Below are 18,980 nucleotides of genomic sequence, written 5' to 3'. Positions count from 1 at the left end.
ATGAAGCTAAATATTCTAAAAATTTTAAGTTTTTAACTCAAAATTATTTATTGATAATATAAGGTGAAATAATAATGTTAATATATACTCAATGCAATTGTCTCATTATATATCTAGTAGGCTTTGAAACAAAATACACATTATTTTCATCAATTTTTCACAAAAACAAAATAATAATACTGCTATAAAATGTTATGTTATAAAATATATTTTTTAATACAGAATGCTCTGTATCTGGTACAAAATAAATTTATATACATAGTATTTTATTTTTAATTAAATCTATATATATATATATATATATATATATATATAACTACATTAACATGCTTTATCATTTATCTGCAAAGTAACATTAGAGGTTTGCTAAAATACAAATTTAATTTGTTTATAATAAACGATGTGCATACAATACTGAAATAATAGCAAACACAAATAATTTGCATGCAAATATATGCAGTACAATTCTCCGTTGTACAAATATCGCATCGGTAATGAATATTTTTATGTAGAATTTTACCAGGCCCATATGGATTTGAGATAAACGATAATAATCGAAAAATCCCTGTTAAATAGAGAATTTTAAATTGAACCGAAATCATAGAGCGATTGCTGGTTTTGCATTAGATGAACCGTCATATATAAATAAAATGATTCATAATGATAACATCATGTATTTTTAATTTTTTTTTTTTAACATTTTTGAACTTTAAGCTTAGTAAGCTTACGGATAACTTTTCTATGATACTGGAAAAATGTATTGAATTTTCATGTTTTCTTTATTATTGTACAATATTTTTTATCTATCTTATAAGCCTTATAAACATATTAAAAATTTAAAGATATCAAAATAAATTATTACAAGAATTTTTGAATGCTCCAGAATGTTTCAAATTAGTTAATTTATAAAGACACCAACATCAGTACAGTAAACAATGAAATACAAATTCATTCACAGAAGTACAAAAGCCTTCTCGAAGATCACCCAAACTCTGCCAGAATACTACCAGGGTCAGGTTAAAAATAAATATTATTCTACATTAATTTTCGTCAAATCCAAAATCACTGTTAATGGCCAGTGGATTTTGTATTTTTAATGCAGATTTTTATTTCTATCTTAAAAGGACAACAAATGAAATTTTTGTAATAAAAATAGGCTTCCTATCATAAAAGACATCAAGTAACATCTTTGGAACAAAAATAGGCTTCAAAGATATGAAATCAGCTTACTATTTACAGTGATTTTGGGATTGACAGAATTTAATGTAGAATGATCTTCGTTTTTAACCTGACCCTGGTAGTATTCTGGCGGAGTTTGGGATCTTTGAGGCGGCTTTTGTACATGTCTGAATAAGTTCGAATTTTATTTTTGCTGTGCTGATGTCGGTGTCTTTAAAAAATCAACCAATTTGAAACATAGTTTAGAGCATTTAAATTTATTTATTAATTTTATTTTGATATATTTTATTTTACGATGATTTTAGGGCCCTATGGTTTAACCTGAATTGTTAGAAAAATGTGCATTCTGGAAAAATACTAACAACTGCTTTATGCTAAAATTTCAAGTACTTGTAACATGATTTGTAACATCATTGAACAAAACATGTGGTGTTCTTTACAAAATTGTATGGCAATCCAAGTGCTATAAATCTATATCATCATTAGTAGACTATTTATACTTGTTTAACTATCAGTAGGCCTAATAGAGTAAAAATAGAATATGGCGAGAAAGGCTCAGTCAATAGCGATCCCGACTCACACGTCAGAATTACTCGGTTCCAGTCCTGGCACGGACAATTATTTGATTTGTTACATTGAAGTAGAGTAGAATTTTATTTGTGGGTTTGAGATGAATTAGAATTAAAAGTAACAGAAATAAGAAAATAAGAATGAAGAAGTCAGCTATAAAGAAAACTGGATAGTATAGGACATAGGATATATAAAAATAGCATATGATGTAATATAATTTGAATATGATATGATAAAAACATAGTATATGATTTTAATTGTAAATATAAATAAAAGTTGAAGGTATGGCTAATAAAAAATAAATGAATAAACTACTGATACATGGCATCGCGTCTTAAGACAAATTGCTGGAACTTCCCGTACTAAAAATTAAATTTTTTAAAGCAGATTTAAATTTGTATCAAAACTTTGAATAAAATAGATTTTTGAGAATTTTGAAGTTTTGAAAAAAATTGACTTGAATTTGAATTTTTTTTAAATTTTGAACTTCTATTCAAACCAATCGCGCTGCGTAACTGTCTACGAAACGGATAGACCTGCCTTTGCCAAAAACTAAACAGCAAGTTTCCCTAATAATAGGATTCATTTTTTTTAATTATTCGAATAATTCGTGTTCACAAATCGTCGACAAAATTTATATTAATAATACAAAAATTTATTTATATACCCTACGGGAAGTTGATAATAGAAGTAGCGTCAATAATATTGATATTATTTTGTTTATTTACTCGATGATTCGATATGTAAATTTGTGAATATTTTCAAGATTGAATAGACTCTGAATGCTATTATTATCCGAACTCTGAATTACTATTATTATTCGAACATAATTCGCATAATGCTCATTCAAATGCTGCGGGCACTGCCGTTTCAAGATGATGTTATTAAAACCGCCGCATAGCGTAATTGTACATTTACGCGTATAGTAGAAAATTTACAGTACTTCGAATGTGAACTGTGAACTATAACAGATATTCATTACTTATAAATATGTATATCTTGATATTGAAAATGTATAATAAACTGGAAGAAACACAGAGAGCGCAACTTTTGCGTGTGCAAAGTCTTCGGCAGTCCGCATGATTCACATCGAACGTTTCGATATTTTTATGGCGTTGCATAAAAGAAAACTTTATTACACAAACGAAGGCAATATACAATCTGCGTAGTACTTAGGCGCACTGGGTTTTGCAGTCTATTTCAAGACTTCCTGTTCCAATGTTTATATATGCAAGTGCAAGTAAGTTGTGTGTACAATGTGCTGTTTCATCTGATGTAAAATTCTAGAGAATTCGCATACACACATGGAGCTAGCAAAAGTTTAGACTAAAAGAGTTCGCCCGCACAAGCGTTATGATTCTGCTGCAGAATTTGCACTATAAATAAACTATTGATGGATTAACATCTATCGTTCAGTAGGAGTATGAATAAAAATGCGAATAAAGTTAATGTCTCAGGTTTCATTAATTTTCTCAGCTGTCGGTTGTCCAACTTGAGATGAAAACTAAAATCGTTGAATTTTTGACTCATTATCTTATGTCACCAGGCATTCATCAAGGCAACTATAAATTTCATAAAATAAGATTGGTAGCGGTAATAATTCATAATGATTAAGTTGCATTTTTTCAAATCATTGCTGCATCAAATTGTATAATAAGTCAGCCCTGTTAGAAAAATTCTTATAATAAGATAATCAAATATGGTTGGATCCACCGTAGGGTTACCATCTAAAAATACTACAAAAGAAAAGTGTTAACTCAACAGCTTATAGGACGTAAGGTTTTGATTTCTGTTAAAATATGAATAAAAAAATCAATGAATAGCATTGACATTATTGATAGATTTATCACTTGTTTTACTACATGCCATCGTTTACTATGTTAATAGTGTTTCACACATAAATCAAGATCACATTGTATTCCTAATGTCCATCAATATATACCAACTTTATGAATTTCTTGAATTTGATAGTCGTTTAAAATAAATAATAAACTGCTTTACTTTTGGTGAAAACTATTTGTTTTTTATGTAAAGTAATAATGTATGTCCCTTTGTATATAGAGCCCTTTTGTATTTTTTCACAAATTATTTTACTCTAACTATTACTATTATAAAAACAACGGAATATAACAAATTAGCTTTTAAATAATTATCAAGAATATTATCTCTTTATATATGATAAATGTATCAGACCTGCTTATATACAATCATGATTAATATTTTTTTGGTTAGTGAATTTTTTACATGTCTAAGTTTTTAAAAATAATAAAAATACATGTACTTTTTGTCCAATTATTCCATTGAGGTTTATGATGATTTTTATGTATTCGCTTCAAAACTGATTAAATCAAATACTAATTCAATGCTTGATGCCAATAAAAAATCTGCTTTGAGTTCTCGACGATTTCGTGAACACTTATTAACCGATTTGAATGATTCTAAAAACATTCGATTCCTATTGATAGGAGAAGTGCTGATTAGTTTCTCCAAGATACGAGGCAAAAAGTGCTCAAAATGGCAATTCAGTTTTTGCGACAATGCATAATACTTACTATGGCGTCCAATTTGAATGATTCAAAAACAGTTTATTTGTAGTGACGAATTGAAAAGTTGATTAAATTCAAATTTCGATATTTCATCTCTAAAATAAGTAAGATTTGCTTTGAAAAAAATTCAAAATATAAAAAAAATAAAATTTTTAAAAAAAACAAACCTTTTTTCACAGCAATTTTTTTCAAAGTTTTTAAAAAAAGTTAAAGCTTTTTTAAAAAAAATAATTTTTGGTAATTTTGCAGCAATTTTTCCTAAGGCACGATGCACCACTAGTACTGCGATATGCGTATAAGGAAAGGCAGAGCACGCTGCCACTCTTGCTTTAAAATGGCTAAGCCAACAACAAACAGAATTTACTATAATCATTGATTCCAATTTATGAATTGCGGTTTCTCCAGTCAATTTGTACCGGCTCAGGACTAACTACAATAAACGATAGTATCTAGTCCAAACTTTCTGATGAATACAAATCTACAACATTTATAAGGCATTAAGCATGTTATTATCATTTGAATCGAATAGAAAAATATTTCTTCGATTGGAGAGTGCATTCGAAAATATTCATAAACAAAACTGGCATATTACATGCCGTACTAATGCCCATAAAACCAATGTATTAGAAAACATTCTTCGCGTGCACGAGTACACTTGTTCGACGCGATAGTGTGCGTCTGTGCAGATACATTATTTATATCGTTCGGAGTCATTTAAAACGTTGTTGCACATATCACACAGCATCGTATCTCGCCGTCGCCGTAGTTATTTGTGCGAGCGAGATCGAAACTTGGAGTTACATAGGGATGGCAATTTGTCCTTCGTGTAATTATTATTCAAGTTAAAATAGTTAATGCCTTTTGAATATCGTACCTGGAAACACACTTGATTCAATAAATTCTCAGGTGGTGTTTTGGGCTAGATAGTAAAGCGGACACTTTATTTGACATTAATAAAACCGATACTGTTGTACGCCGCTCCAACATGGGATACGACAACAAAGACAAACTTACAAAAACTACAGACTGTTCAACAGCTCACTGAAAACTTTTACCTAAAATAAATTACCTAAAATGTAGGGATCAATCAAATAACAACATCCAGGCCCTTGGCCAATATACTCGCAAAATAGTTCGGTATGGCAAGCACGCCATGTCTAACTATATTCTGATCTACTCATAGATGTAAATAGAACCTCTTCTATTTCGATAAAAACTGATGGCATTTTTTGTTTAAAAATAGTCAAAACTGTTATTATTTATATCACAAAGAAACAAGACACTATTTTATATTTTATACATGTACTGATCTAAAATATGTAATGTTAAAGTATAATACCCAAAGGTAGACTTATGTCATTCCACTATTATATTGTATACATTATATATATTGAAATATATATTTTTTTAAATTAAATATAAAAATGGGCTAGATAATATCATCTTTGTCTTAAACCTTATTTATAAAAAGGCATCACTACCATAAAATTCTAATACTGAAATTTTATAGAATAGAGATAGACCAACCGATGGGTTACTTCAGGAAAAGCCACGTGCTTAAGAAATATCATCACAATGGCTTAAATGACTTAAGTTATGATTAAGGTGACCATACGTCCCGGATTGGCCAAAACAGTCCCGGTTTTGTCTAAGAGCAATATTGGTCCCGGTTTTAGGTGTTTTGTCCCGGATTTTTAAAAATAGTTTGTTTGCCGATATTTTTTTTTAAATATATTTCAACTAGAAAATTTGAACCGAAAAAATGTGCATATAAGTTTTTAGCTCACCAACCCCCCCCCCCCGCTCTCAAACACATTCTAGTCCGTCCTAGATTTTATGCAAAGAAATATGGTCACCTTAGTTATGATGCAAATAAAAAAGGTCTTCAGTTCACCCCTTTCATTCTGGATTCTGGATTAGTTTATGTACTTAGTCTGGATTAGTTTAGGTTACTCAAGAGAGTGAATTAGTATCTCTGCTATATTCGACTTTGATCCTTTGATCCAAAATTAGTACTTATTATTAAAATCTCAATAAAATATCTAATAATTCGATATGCATATGTCGAATAATAATTTGAACCGCCAAATGCCATTTTTTCAACTTTTTTTACTGGATCTCCAAAACCGCTAGATCTGTCTTACCAAAAATTTAATCTATTCAATCAATATTTTTTGAATCATTCAAATCGTACTCTCCGTTCTCTCAAAAACTGAATTGCCATTTTTTGCACTTTTTGCTCCGTATCTCCAAAACGGCTGGAGCTGCCTTCGTCAAAAACTAATCAGCTCGTCCCCTATAGGAATCAGATGCTTTATGAATCATTCAAACCGGTTAATCTGTGATTCATGACCACAGATGGCTAAATAAATTTTAGTTTTGCATTTGTGAAAGATGTAATTAGCAGTACCAGTCATCGCCATTTTGAGAACTTGGAATCCCAATGAAATAGTGAAACATCTTCTTGAAGAAACCCGATCTAGGAGGCTCAAAAGAAAAGTTCCAATTGATTTGAAGATAGATCAATTTCGATAAAGACCAGACTCAGCCCTCGATATATACCTCAGCTAGATTAGTTGTGCACTCAATGGAGTGGCATCTATTGTAATTTTTAAACATTCAGCCAATTTATTTATGTGCATGTGTATGACTGTGTGTGAGTGAGTACAAACATAAGCACAATAGCTCATAGAATTTTGTGAATTCTGATCGCTATTAAATAAAGTATATATAAAAAAATAAAAATAACAGGTTTTGCAGATTCCCTTATTCTTGCTAGTGTTAACATATAGAAATGGTCTATCGGCCCATCCCTGTGAGCATGAGTGCAAGCTCTACGGCGTGTGTTGTGCACTGACTGCGCCGGGCCGGGGGTCGAACGTCGGGCAATTATAAATGATGAGAAAATGACTTTAAAATGTTTCATTATCGCTGCATATTGTTCCGCACGGTTCGCCGTGTACACGTAACACCAGTGACGCCTCTCGGTGGCAATGAGGAGTACTCACTCGCCTAATAGATATTTACTCCAACACTCCTCCTAATCGTGCTTCGCCGGATTGACAAGCCGCGCGAATATTTCAAACATACCACTATTTAATAAACGATAAAATGGTAATACACGGTCACATCATTTGCACTGTAACCAGTTTTTTTCAAAGATTTTTTTTCAGAAAGATCTTTATCCAAATACTCTCCAATTTTTATTAACTTTTCACAGGATAAGTTTTAGTAAACTCAAAAAAATCATAAATAAAAGTTTTTGTATATCTTTACACATCAAAGATTTCTGAACTTTTTGACATACTTTAGAAAAAAGATTCTTCGATGTATGTGTGGTTGTGTGTGAATGTATGGATGTATGTGCGGATACAAATTTTCGTCGACGATTTCGAGAGCGAGGAGCAGCCTATAGATTGATTAAAAAAATATCAATTCCTATTGACAGGAAGACGTGCTGATTAGTTTTCAGCAAATGCAGGATCAGCCGTTTCGAAGATATGGAGCAAAAATGACAGTTCAGTTTTCGAGAGATCCGATTTGAATGATTCAAAAAACATTTTACTTGTATTGATGCAATAAAAAATTTATTAAATTTATGGGAAAGCAGGTCCAGCGATTTTGGAGATCTAGACAAAAATGCCATTTGGCGGTCAAAAATCATTATCGATCATTAGACATATGGACATTGAATTATAGTTCGATTTTTTATAGAGATTTTATTAATAACTACAATATTTATTACCAATTTTTTGGGTACCAGAATTGAAAATATTCAAAGTTCACTTATATACTTCAAACAAACGTCCTCGACATTCGTATGAAATAACCAATTTGAATAATTTAGAAGACATTCGATTCGTATTGATAAGTAGACATGCTGATTAGTTTTTAGATATTGGCAGGTCTAGCAGTTTCGAAGATACGGGGCAAAAAGAGCCAAAAATGGTAATTCAATTTTTGAGAGAACGAAGCGTCCGATTTAAATAATTTAAAAAACAACTTACTTCTACTGACTAAACGAAGAACTTTTCAAATTTTTTGAAATGGCAGGTTTAGCGGTTGATGACTCTCAATAAAAATAAGTGAGAAAGTTGGCATTTGGCGGTCAAAAATGTTCATTGGACATATGTACATTGAATTATCACATATTTTATAGAGATTTTAACAATAAGTATAAATTTTGTTTACATTCCTATAAAATCCGTACCAATGTTTATCCGTTAGACGGCGACGCGACGCTTACGCGCTTAATATTTCATCTCTATGCAGTTAAAGCAGTACGATTGCTTACGAAAAAGTTCAGAATTTCCAAAATATGTCAAAATAAAGAAACATTTTTTTTCAAAAAAAAGTAATTTTTTGTCAAATTTTATAGTTTCTCAAAAATCTAATTTTTTCGAAGTAAAATTTTTTCAAAAATGTTAATCGTTTTTAAAAAAATAATAATTTTTGGTACGGGAAGTTCCAGCAATTTGCCTTGAGGCACAATGCCATGCACCACTAGTTTATTTATTAAAATCTGTACCACGAATATTTTTCGCTTATAGTTATTCATTTCATGAATAGGCATTTGGCACAGATATGGCGATGACATAGAGGAATCCTTATGGAATTATATATGCCCATCTACATGTGTAATTCTATCGTTTTTATATCAAGCCTTTGTCACAATAGCGTGTCGAACTTCAGAACGCACATTTGATTTAAAAATCAAATTGAACTTAATAAAAATGATTCGTATGTATGAGATACCATACAAGCAACATAGGCTGAACAACGCGGCGCCATTTAGTGTTGACCGAAACAATATTTATCCAATACCGACCGCTTAGCGCGGCCGAACTCGACTTGGCTGGAATATCGATGAGTACCTAGGTGTATTGTTTTACCTAGTTTTGAAGTACATCTGATTTCAGCCGATACCGATATAGGTTCAAAGTGAAAGTCACATGAATTATTACCATATATAAGTTTATTTAAATTTATGTACACAGACACATTTTCTTTGACTATAGTAAAATGTAACATATTTATTATGTACAACAGCTCGTTAATTCAAAACACGAAATATCGTCGCTTTAATAGCGGACCGTATAAAGAGAAAACATCACCGACACGAGCACATAACATATGCTGCGTTTGTTATTTTAACGATACTATAAATTTATTACAAATACACTAAAATGTCGCTCGATGAAAGAGGCATTTGTAGTTCAATAGACACAATATACATTATTGTTATATTTATTAGATATATTTTTATTAACTACCACATACTAACTACTAACACTTTATTACCTGAACAACACAGCGCGGTTGAAAACTGTATAACATTCTTTTTTGCTAGGGAATATCTGTAACGGGGGTAACTAGAAATAGGCATTTTCAATAGGATCTTAGATGTTAATTTTTGTTCTGATTGGACATGTAAACCGTTCTGCATAATATTGTCGTAGCTACTGCCGACGCAATATACAAAACTGTGCAGATCCGTCATTTTTTATGTAATATAAAATAGTACGATCATAAAATTATGGTTTGCGTTATCATTATCGACTAATTTAAAAAACTGCATGCCTCAATTTGCTTTAACTTTATCAATCTTTTATCATGTGTAATCGTTTTTGTGATTGCTAAATTGTTCAAGTAGTTATCTCGATTATTGTAAGAAAAATCTAATCTGGGGTTAGTTGAAGCAAAATACTTAAAAACAAGTGAATTCTATTAAAAATGAGTAAAGAATAAATTATCACAGGCATTCTTGTCGCTTTTTGGTAGTTACTACTTGACTTGGTAGACGTTACAACTAGCCCCAAACACGGGGTAAGTTGTAACAACGTACTTTTTCTGAAAAATGATTCATTGTGAAATAATGGACAGCAATTGGGAGAATTATTTCTACACGATTTGGTAGACTAGTTACAGCAATGATCCATTTAAATTTTTGCATAAATATATATAATCAGTAAATCTCAAGATATATTAATTAAACTATTACAATCAGCCTCTAGCCCCCATATTATATGTTAAAAATCTAGATGAAAAATTAACCCTTACTCATGTATCGATTTCACTACGATGCAAGAAAAATAAAACAAAACAATGATCAAAAAATTGTTTGTAAATTGAAAGCTTTTAACAACATTATAAATAAGGTGACCATACGTCCCGGATTGGCCGGGACAGTCCCTATTTTCCGCCTTGCGTCCCGGATTTTTCTAAAAGCAATATTTGTCCCTGTTTTAGGTGTTTTGTTCCGGATTGTTCCGGATTTTTAAAAATGTTTTGATTGCCAATATTTTTTTTAAATATATTTCAACTAGAAAATTTAAACCAAAAAAATGTGCTTATGTTTAGCACACCAACAAAACCCCCTCCCTCCCCCCGCTCTCACACACATTCTAATCCGTCCCGGATTTCATGCAAAAAAAAAGATCACCTTATTATAAATAATAAATTTTATGAGGACTGCATGAAGCTCACAAAATATCATATACATATTTATATATTAAATTTTTGAATTTATGACATATTTATAATGGACATTATAATTGCATAACAAAATTGTATGCAATTCATTAACTAATAGAAATTACCATTAATTTGTATACAGAAAATGCAGAAACCTATCAAATATAACCAATTTGCATTTAGCGTTACGAATCATAAAACCCTAATTATTATAATTAATTTGACAACGCTACAAGTGATCACCATAAAAAAATATTTAATTAAGTTCATAGTTTAACAGATTAGTCGCGGGACATGTCAAATTTTATTTGAACTAAAAAAATTTTTTGGCGGTCGATTTGAATGATTGTTGAAAGACATGGGGTGCTGATTGTGCAGGCACTCTCGCGAATAGTGGCGCGATTTGGCGTCGGGTCGGTCGGCTTCGGTGAACCGGCTCCAGCGTTTGTGGACGCTGTTCGTGGTCTGCGTGTGGTTGCGTGGACATGTGACCATTGATGAGGTCGCTCGTGTAGAGAGCATAGTGCTTCCGAAATATTCCAGTACTAGGAATAAGAAAAAAACTAATTTAATAATAATTAGTTAGATTTATCACTACATATTATGTAATCATGAGGAATTTCATAATTTATGTTCATAAGTAGGGGAAGTACGAACAAAATGACGTGGTGTTTTGTTTTTTAATGATATGTATTTATTTAATGATATTATAACCAGTCTCAATTGTTTTTACACATTGGAGCGCATTCCATAAATACTAAAGTATATTTAATCAAAACTCAATAATTGACTAATTTACGATGATTTATTAGACATCGATCTATAATATTATTTTCTATACATACTTTTGTTTTTGTGTTGCCAAAATCATGGCACACTTTAATCTAACTTGGAGCAAGTTTGCTCCACACATCTTTGGTTTATTTACTACCAGTAAAGTGGTGTATTAGTTAAGTAGGAACTGCAATAACATATTTATTAAGAAACCAATAAATGCAACCAATTACAAAAATCATTTGTCTATATAAAAGAACAAAATTGCATAGAGTAAGAACATACTGAGATGCTAATGTTTAAGAAGTTCACAGTTCATAAATAAATCGTTTGATCTGCTTTGGGACATCAGCACATGAAGCATGAGCTCAAAGGGTACAAGTTATACATCGTCACCAACCTTCTGCGGCCTCAGAACGAGAAAAGAAGTCCTTGCAATACATGCAAGTTTTCTCTTTTTCACTGGTGAATCCCTTGGTCTGTTTTTAGAAGTAATTTGAGTAGAAGGTAAAAGCCAATCACCTTGATTAAGTTTGAATTTACTTTTTTCTGACCTCGAATGAACTATCCTTTCGTGGTGGTAAGTAGTACTACGTCATTTTGCCTATAAGTGGTAATAATAATTCCATCAAACACCTGATAATTACAAAAAAATTGGTCGAAATTACTAGTAGAAGTTCCTTGATTGTGATAGAAATATTTACCAAAAAAGCAATAAATAAGGCCCCAAAAACATGAGTAAAGCATCCTTAAAATAAACTTTTGAAGGCGTGATACACGTTTGAGCTGATTCCTGCGAAAAGAATGTGACAATGACGCACAATATCTGAGATTATTAACGTTACGTTACTAAAACTAGTCAATTTTTAAATAAGGCTACTTTGTCATTTTGTCCATATATACCATTTTGTCCGTATTATCTTCATTTCAAAGAAAAACGTTTACAATAGCTTATTATTGCAATTATCAACTAAAATTGAATAACCTACTGTATTTGAAATATTAAAATTCTGTTCGTTTTTGTGCCAATTTGGTCTTTTGAACTTATATCAAATAATATGATCAAATTTGTGGCCGGTATAGCTAAGTCAGTAGCATGCTCGACTCATACGCCAGAGATCCTCGGACCAAATTTTAACACTGTAGTAAGATTTAAATTGAGTTGATAAATAATAATACAGAATTTGAATTATTGTGTTACAATTGAATATAATTACATGTAAAAAGAAGAAAAGTAGTAGAAAAAATTTCAGTTATGAAGTAAAAATTAAATACACGAAATACATATAAGATAGTATACGATAATTAAGGGGATGGTTTAGGTAGGTGGCGTCAATTCAGCTTCACAATCACATTAGGCTTTTAGGAGAAAGGGAGGTTTAACAAAAAATTATGTAATATTACACGCGGGGAGGCAGGAGTCTATTAAGATATCACGTGTATTTATTTTCACCTAAATTTTTAAAAAATGATAATACTATTTGTTTGCAAATTTGAAAAATTTATTTTAAAAATTTTACGTAACTAAAAACACACGTGATATTTGGTGGGGAAGGAGGGTAATTTTAAATATCATGACGTATCACCAAGGGGTGGTCTAAAAATTATTAAAGAATCGATGACGTAATTAATGGACCCTAGGATAAATGCTCTAAGTAAGCGAGGCCAATAAATTCGTTTTTTGGTAACGTTATTTTCGACATGTTGTGATTCAAAATCGAATGTTAAGTTTTATTGGCATTGCTCCCGCGTAATAATTTTATCAAATTATGCTGATAACTTTAGATAGCACTGGTCCCGCGGAAGCTCTCCGAGTAGGGGTTGTGATGTACTGGCGCGCTGTGCTCCGCAGTCCCATGTTCGGGCGAACGCGTCAACTACTCTCGCAACGGCTACCAGCGGCCGCTTTACAAGTAATTGCCGCACGGGGCCTCTCACATAGGCATGCCCACTGCCAAACGGCGAATTAAAAGTTACAGACTCGCCGACCGCCGTAATGACCGCCTATTTTATTGGCTAATTACTAGAATCGAATGCGAACGGCGAATTAACGCGAATTAACTACAGGCGAATATGTAAATACGTTATAATGCGATTGAGTAGCCCGTGAACATCATGTTTATAACATTCACAGTCAATATCTTTTATACAAATTTGCTTTTGTTAATATGATGTTTTATGTCTGCAATTTTAATCTTGGCATTGCAAGCCGTACAGAGGCTGAAGTTGGGGAAAATTGTAATTAGAATCACTAGGAGCCAGACGATGATTGCCACGGATCAATTAATTTTGGGACAAATTTTATTCTGTTGATTTTATTTCGCCTGACATCAAATAAAATATATAGCACATCAACCAGCCACGATTTTTTTACTTTTATGAAAAAAAAATTAATTTATAAAGGTAATTGTGAGGAACGTATATGATCTTATCATAAATTAGAAAGTACTTTTTATAAATATTATTAATAAATGTAAATTAATGATGATGCAAAATATGTGTGACCTGCCATCACCATAATTCTAACGATGTCTCTATCAGGAGATAAACGGCCATGTATCAAAATTTGTAATAATAGTATTTATTTTTGTTGGTAGTTTTTTCTGGTTTTGAGCTCTTCTATTTATTTTATGATACCTGAATATAATTTTTAAGTATATGTTATTTAACTGTTTTATAAGATGTATTGTTATTTTTAGAATCAACAGTTTTTTCTATGTAACTTCTATAAAAGCTAACGAATTGGTGGAAAAAGAAGCATCAACTTAACCTTTACTCTAATGTGCAAACAATAAGAAACAGTAAATAGAAAAATTTATAAGTTTTAAAAAAGGATTTTTGCAAGAGATAAATTAAATTAATAGTTAATCTAACTCTGCTGATGAATATTTCTTACGAAATTCCAGATCAAGGTTATATACGGCGTGATCTCTATAAAAGATGAGTCCACGAAATTTATATTTTGCTATGGTTAAATAATGTAGCTACTATTTGTAAAATGCCTTTAAAGTTAAGATAAGTTATTGGATCTATTTGCTCTCTGGCTATATTTTTTTATTCCGCCTATGGGGTAAAAAGGAACAAATGACAAATTTTGGACAAATAGTAAAAAAAAATTCTATGATTAGGTGTTAACTAAGGATTTTTCTGAACATAGTTCGATAGTTGTTTGTTTGAGAAATGTTATGCGTTATCATGTAGTTCATATAGTTTACAGAGTATGGTTACTGAAAATCAAATTGGACTTTTGTGCCCCACCCTTTTCTATATATGTAGCACATAATATTTAATATAAAAATATAGTGTAATTTAGATCAAATTAAATTAAATTATTTAATTAATTTAGAATATAATGTATGTATATACACATCAAATTCCATACAAAATATATTTATATATACAGTTTATATATATTGTACAGAGTTATTCACTGTTCGCACATATTGAAATACGTCCCCGATTGAGTGTGATTCTATTTAGCAGGAAAAAGCAATGGTACAATGTGCTATATGAGCGCCATAATGAATTTCCATGGTGGCAAAATATTTCTAAACATGCATATATCTCTCTATTCACAGCCAGCCCATACACATTGATCAATAATGTGCACCGGTTCTTCGGCGAGCCATAATAATTATATATTACATCGACAGCTAAATATTGAATGTTAATTTTATGAATAAATAATATTGTGTATACAAATGTGTTATTATTATGATTAATTATACGTTAATATTTGCTTAGCGCACGTACAGTGAATAATGCGTACATAATATAGGTATAAATTTATTTCGATATTTATGGAAAACCGCGAAAAACGCGACAGGCCATAGTATCCCATCATCAGGTGACAGCAAAATGAAAACTGTTAACATTGGAAAATAATAGATCCTGTTGATGGCAGCAATTGTCGTTTCAATAGTTTTTGCATATATTCATTAAAAACTACATAACTATCAATGGTGAACTAGAGCAGATAAAATCTGCTGTAAGAATTGATATACACAAATATGATAACTAATAATATAACTAAAGTTGCATGGCATGGTGCTTTAAGGCAACTGCTATTTTTGAGAATATTAATTTTTGAAATAAATTTTGAAGATGAAGAATATTAATTAAGAAATGTTTGAAAATTTGATTTTTTTGAAAATTTTGAAATATTTTAAATTAAAAAAAAAAAAAATTGAAAATGTTGAAATTTATTCAAGTCGACTGATCCATATTATCGAAAATGTAGATACATTTGTTTGAACTTTATAAGTTATCTTTAAACATTGTAAGTTTTGATACCAAACTCAAAGATTTGGAAACAAAATTTGTAGTAATTATTAAAATCTCTATAAAATATCTGATATTTTAACGAGCACATATCTAATGATCATTTTTTATCGCTAAATGACATTTTTCTAACCTGTTTTTCTTGATCTCTGAAACCGCCGGAATTGTCTACAAAATTTTTGCAATTTTTTACACCTTTTGCCTTGTATCTGCGAAACGGCTTGACCTGCCTTTCCCACAAACTAATCAGCATGTCTCGCCATCAATCGAATGTTTTTTGGATCATTCAAATGGGTTTATCCGTGCTCTTGAAGTCGTAGACGAAAATTGTTGCCAAACATACATACATACATACAACACACACACATACACATATCTATTTTTTCTAGAGTGTGCCAAAATGTTCAGAAGACTTGGAAACGTAAAAATATGCAAAAAAAAATGCATTTTTATTTTTTTGCGATTACTGTAACTTACCCGACATGAAGTTTGTAATGGAATCGTCATATTATATAATTTCTTTGAAGACTCTGGCGCCGTACAATTAGGCAGATTTACTCGATCTATTATTAAATTTATTCATAGGTAAGATTATTGTCTGATAAACAATTGCGACATGTTGAATACTGCGAAAGCTAAATGATGAAAATATAGCCAGTAAGGAGTGCCGGACAAGTTAAGTTTCTATATAACCTGATTCAAGATATTTTATAAATGCAAAGTATTCTCGAACTATATGCCTATCATAGAACACAAAGCACCTATATATAATAGTTGTTTTATATATCGCATTGTTATAATCATTCACCTTAGGGGTTTCAAGCGTAACTTGGCAACCGGCTATATGTGTAACTTTTTTAGCCGGATGTATAAGTAATATGTTATTGCTATAAATCGCATTGCATGAATTAGAAATCCTGCTTGCATGACATACATACATAGGGTGGTAGCAATAATTCATTGAATAATTAAATATAAAATTTCTAACAACTTCCTTTTATATAAATAATAGAATAATAAACTATCTACATGTATGTCATATTAATTGATACACATTCTTATATGCATGTGTATGCTAATATATTTGTTAATGTTTGTGTTCAGACATTTAAACTAGAAATAGATTTTTTCCCATATTTAGAACTTACTCACGATAAAATGCACTGACAATACAATTATTAATCTAAAGAAATTATTCTCTAAATTTTAATAACATTGTGATTTTACTGGATACTGTTCATAAATGAGTCAAACTAAAGAAATTTCTTATGAAAAATTTCAAACAATATTTTTTTATTTTTGAACAGTAATCAGAATTGTTGATATTTTATGAGCTTTTTGTGATGATTTTTTTCTTATTTTGGTTTTTATTTTTTTTATATGATAAAATCTCAATGTTCCGAGTTTAAAGCCAGTTTGTGTGCAACATGATATCAAGCAGTAGTGGTATTTATTTTCACTTGCAAATTTTGTCTAAAATTTTTAAAGAAGCCCTTTTGGGCATAACTGTAACAAATTGATAAAACTACACCACAATTAGAAAAGAACAACCTTTTTTGAGGATTCCATTCTATAGGACATTGGAGGAGTTGATCTATAATTTTAAGTTAAGTTATATTTGTAGGATTACAATCTTTATTATTTAAATATTATTTATTTAAAATTTTAAAGGTGTTTAGCAAATATTTTTGTGAAGAATTGTATTTTGTTAGAACAATCATATTATGGATTAGATTGAAGTGGATCAATGTTTGAAAATCCAAAACAAAAGTATTTTTTTGGATACACTGTTGTTTAGTTCACCAGAGCTTAATATAATTTTAAATAGTTATTTTTAAATAGTTATTTAATTGTTGCATAAGATGCGTTGTTAATTTCAAGTTAGATTCTACAGTTTTTTACATAACCTATATAAAAACTTATATAATCGATATAAAAGCTGGGTGGGGTAGAAAGAACCAACTGAATCTTTAACTTACCTATGAAATTTATATTTTGCACTGGTTAAATAATGTAGCTAATATTTCGTAAAATTCTAATTAAAAGTAAATTTGACCTTTTGACCTTTTTGCTCCCTGACCGTCCCATTTTACCCTGCCTATATCGTTACAAAGACTAGTTGACAAATTTGATAAACAGCAAAAAAAACACATTTCTACAATCATGAATATTAGCTGGGAGTTTTACTGAACATAGTCAGATAGTTGTTTGTTTGATGTGTTTTTGTTGTGATATAATTGGCTTGGATTTCACGATATAAATGCTCATTTAAAATAAAAAATAAGACATTGGAACTGTTAGCCTCCTGGCCGTCTTATTTTACGCCGCCTATGGGGTAACAAAGACCCGGTGACAAATTTTTGATTTAACAATATAATTGCTCAAATACAAATTGGACCTTTGTGCCTCGCCCTACCCTATTTTTATTTACATTTTTTCAGTAAGTACAAACAATCATGTATTAAGACAAATTATGCAAGACAAAAGTAATTTATTTCATAGAGTATGCATTTAATTATACAGAGGAATACATGCAACAACCGCTTTATCAAGGCATACAGAATTGATCCATATTTCGATGTATAAATATATCCACATACATCACATTATATATATATATATATATATATATATATATATATATATTATAAATGCTCAGTCAAAATAATAATGCTGTTGCTGCATACAGTCCATCAATATTAAGCCGAAAGTATGAGGTGCTTCAACCCGCCCATACATGTTCCACCCATTTTTGCTGCTCGTAACAAAACATTGTGGCACGGACACTCGAAAACGCATCAGACGCGCATTTAGCGCGCGTAAAAAAATGACAGCATTCGATCGAAACGCATTAGCAGCGAAATGATGATACATTGTCGCCCAACGTTAAATATCCGTTTGCATCATTATATATACATATTTAGTTTTTACTGCTCGTTCCGTCAAAAGTGTTTTCATTATGACGCACGCGGTGTCGTTTCACGTATATCAAAACTGCGATATGTCGAAGATTGTAATTACGATTGATCGGGTGCTCGATAAAAACACCAGTTCATTCCGATCAGACTCCGTATTTTATACAAAACGTGAAACCGTGCCGACATAATAATAATAAAAGTAATAAGTTGAACAATTACACAATCGTGTAATTTATAG

The sequence above is a fragment of the Ctenocephalides felis genome, unplaced genomic scaffold (genome assembly GCF_003426905.1).
Source record: "Ctenocephalides felis isolate EL2017-DRISC unplaced genomic scaffold, ASM342690v1 CF-g0.4_SCAFFOLD_01886, whole genome shotgun sequence".
Taxonomy (NCBI): domain Eukaryota; kingdom Metazoa; phylum Arthropoda; class Insecta; order Siphonaptera; family Pulicidae; genus Ctenocephalides; species Ctenocephalides felis.
The sequence above is the reverse complement of the archived record's forward strand: the minus strand, read 5'-3'. Positions refer to the sequence as shown.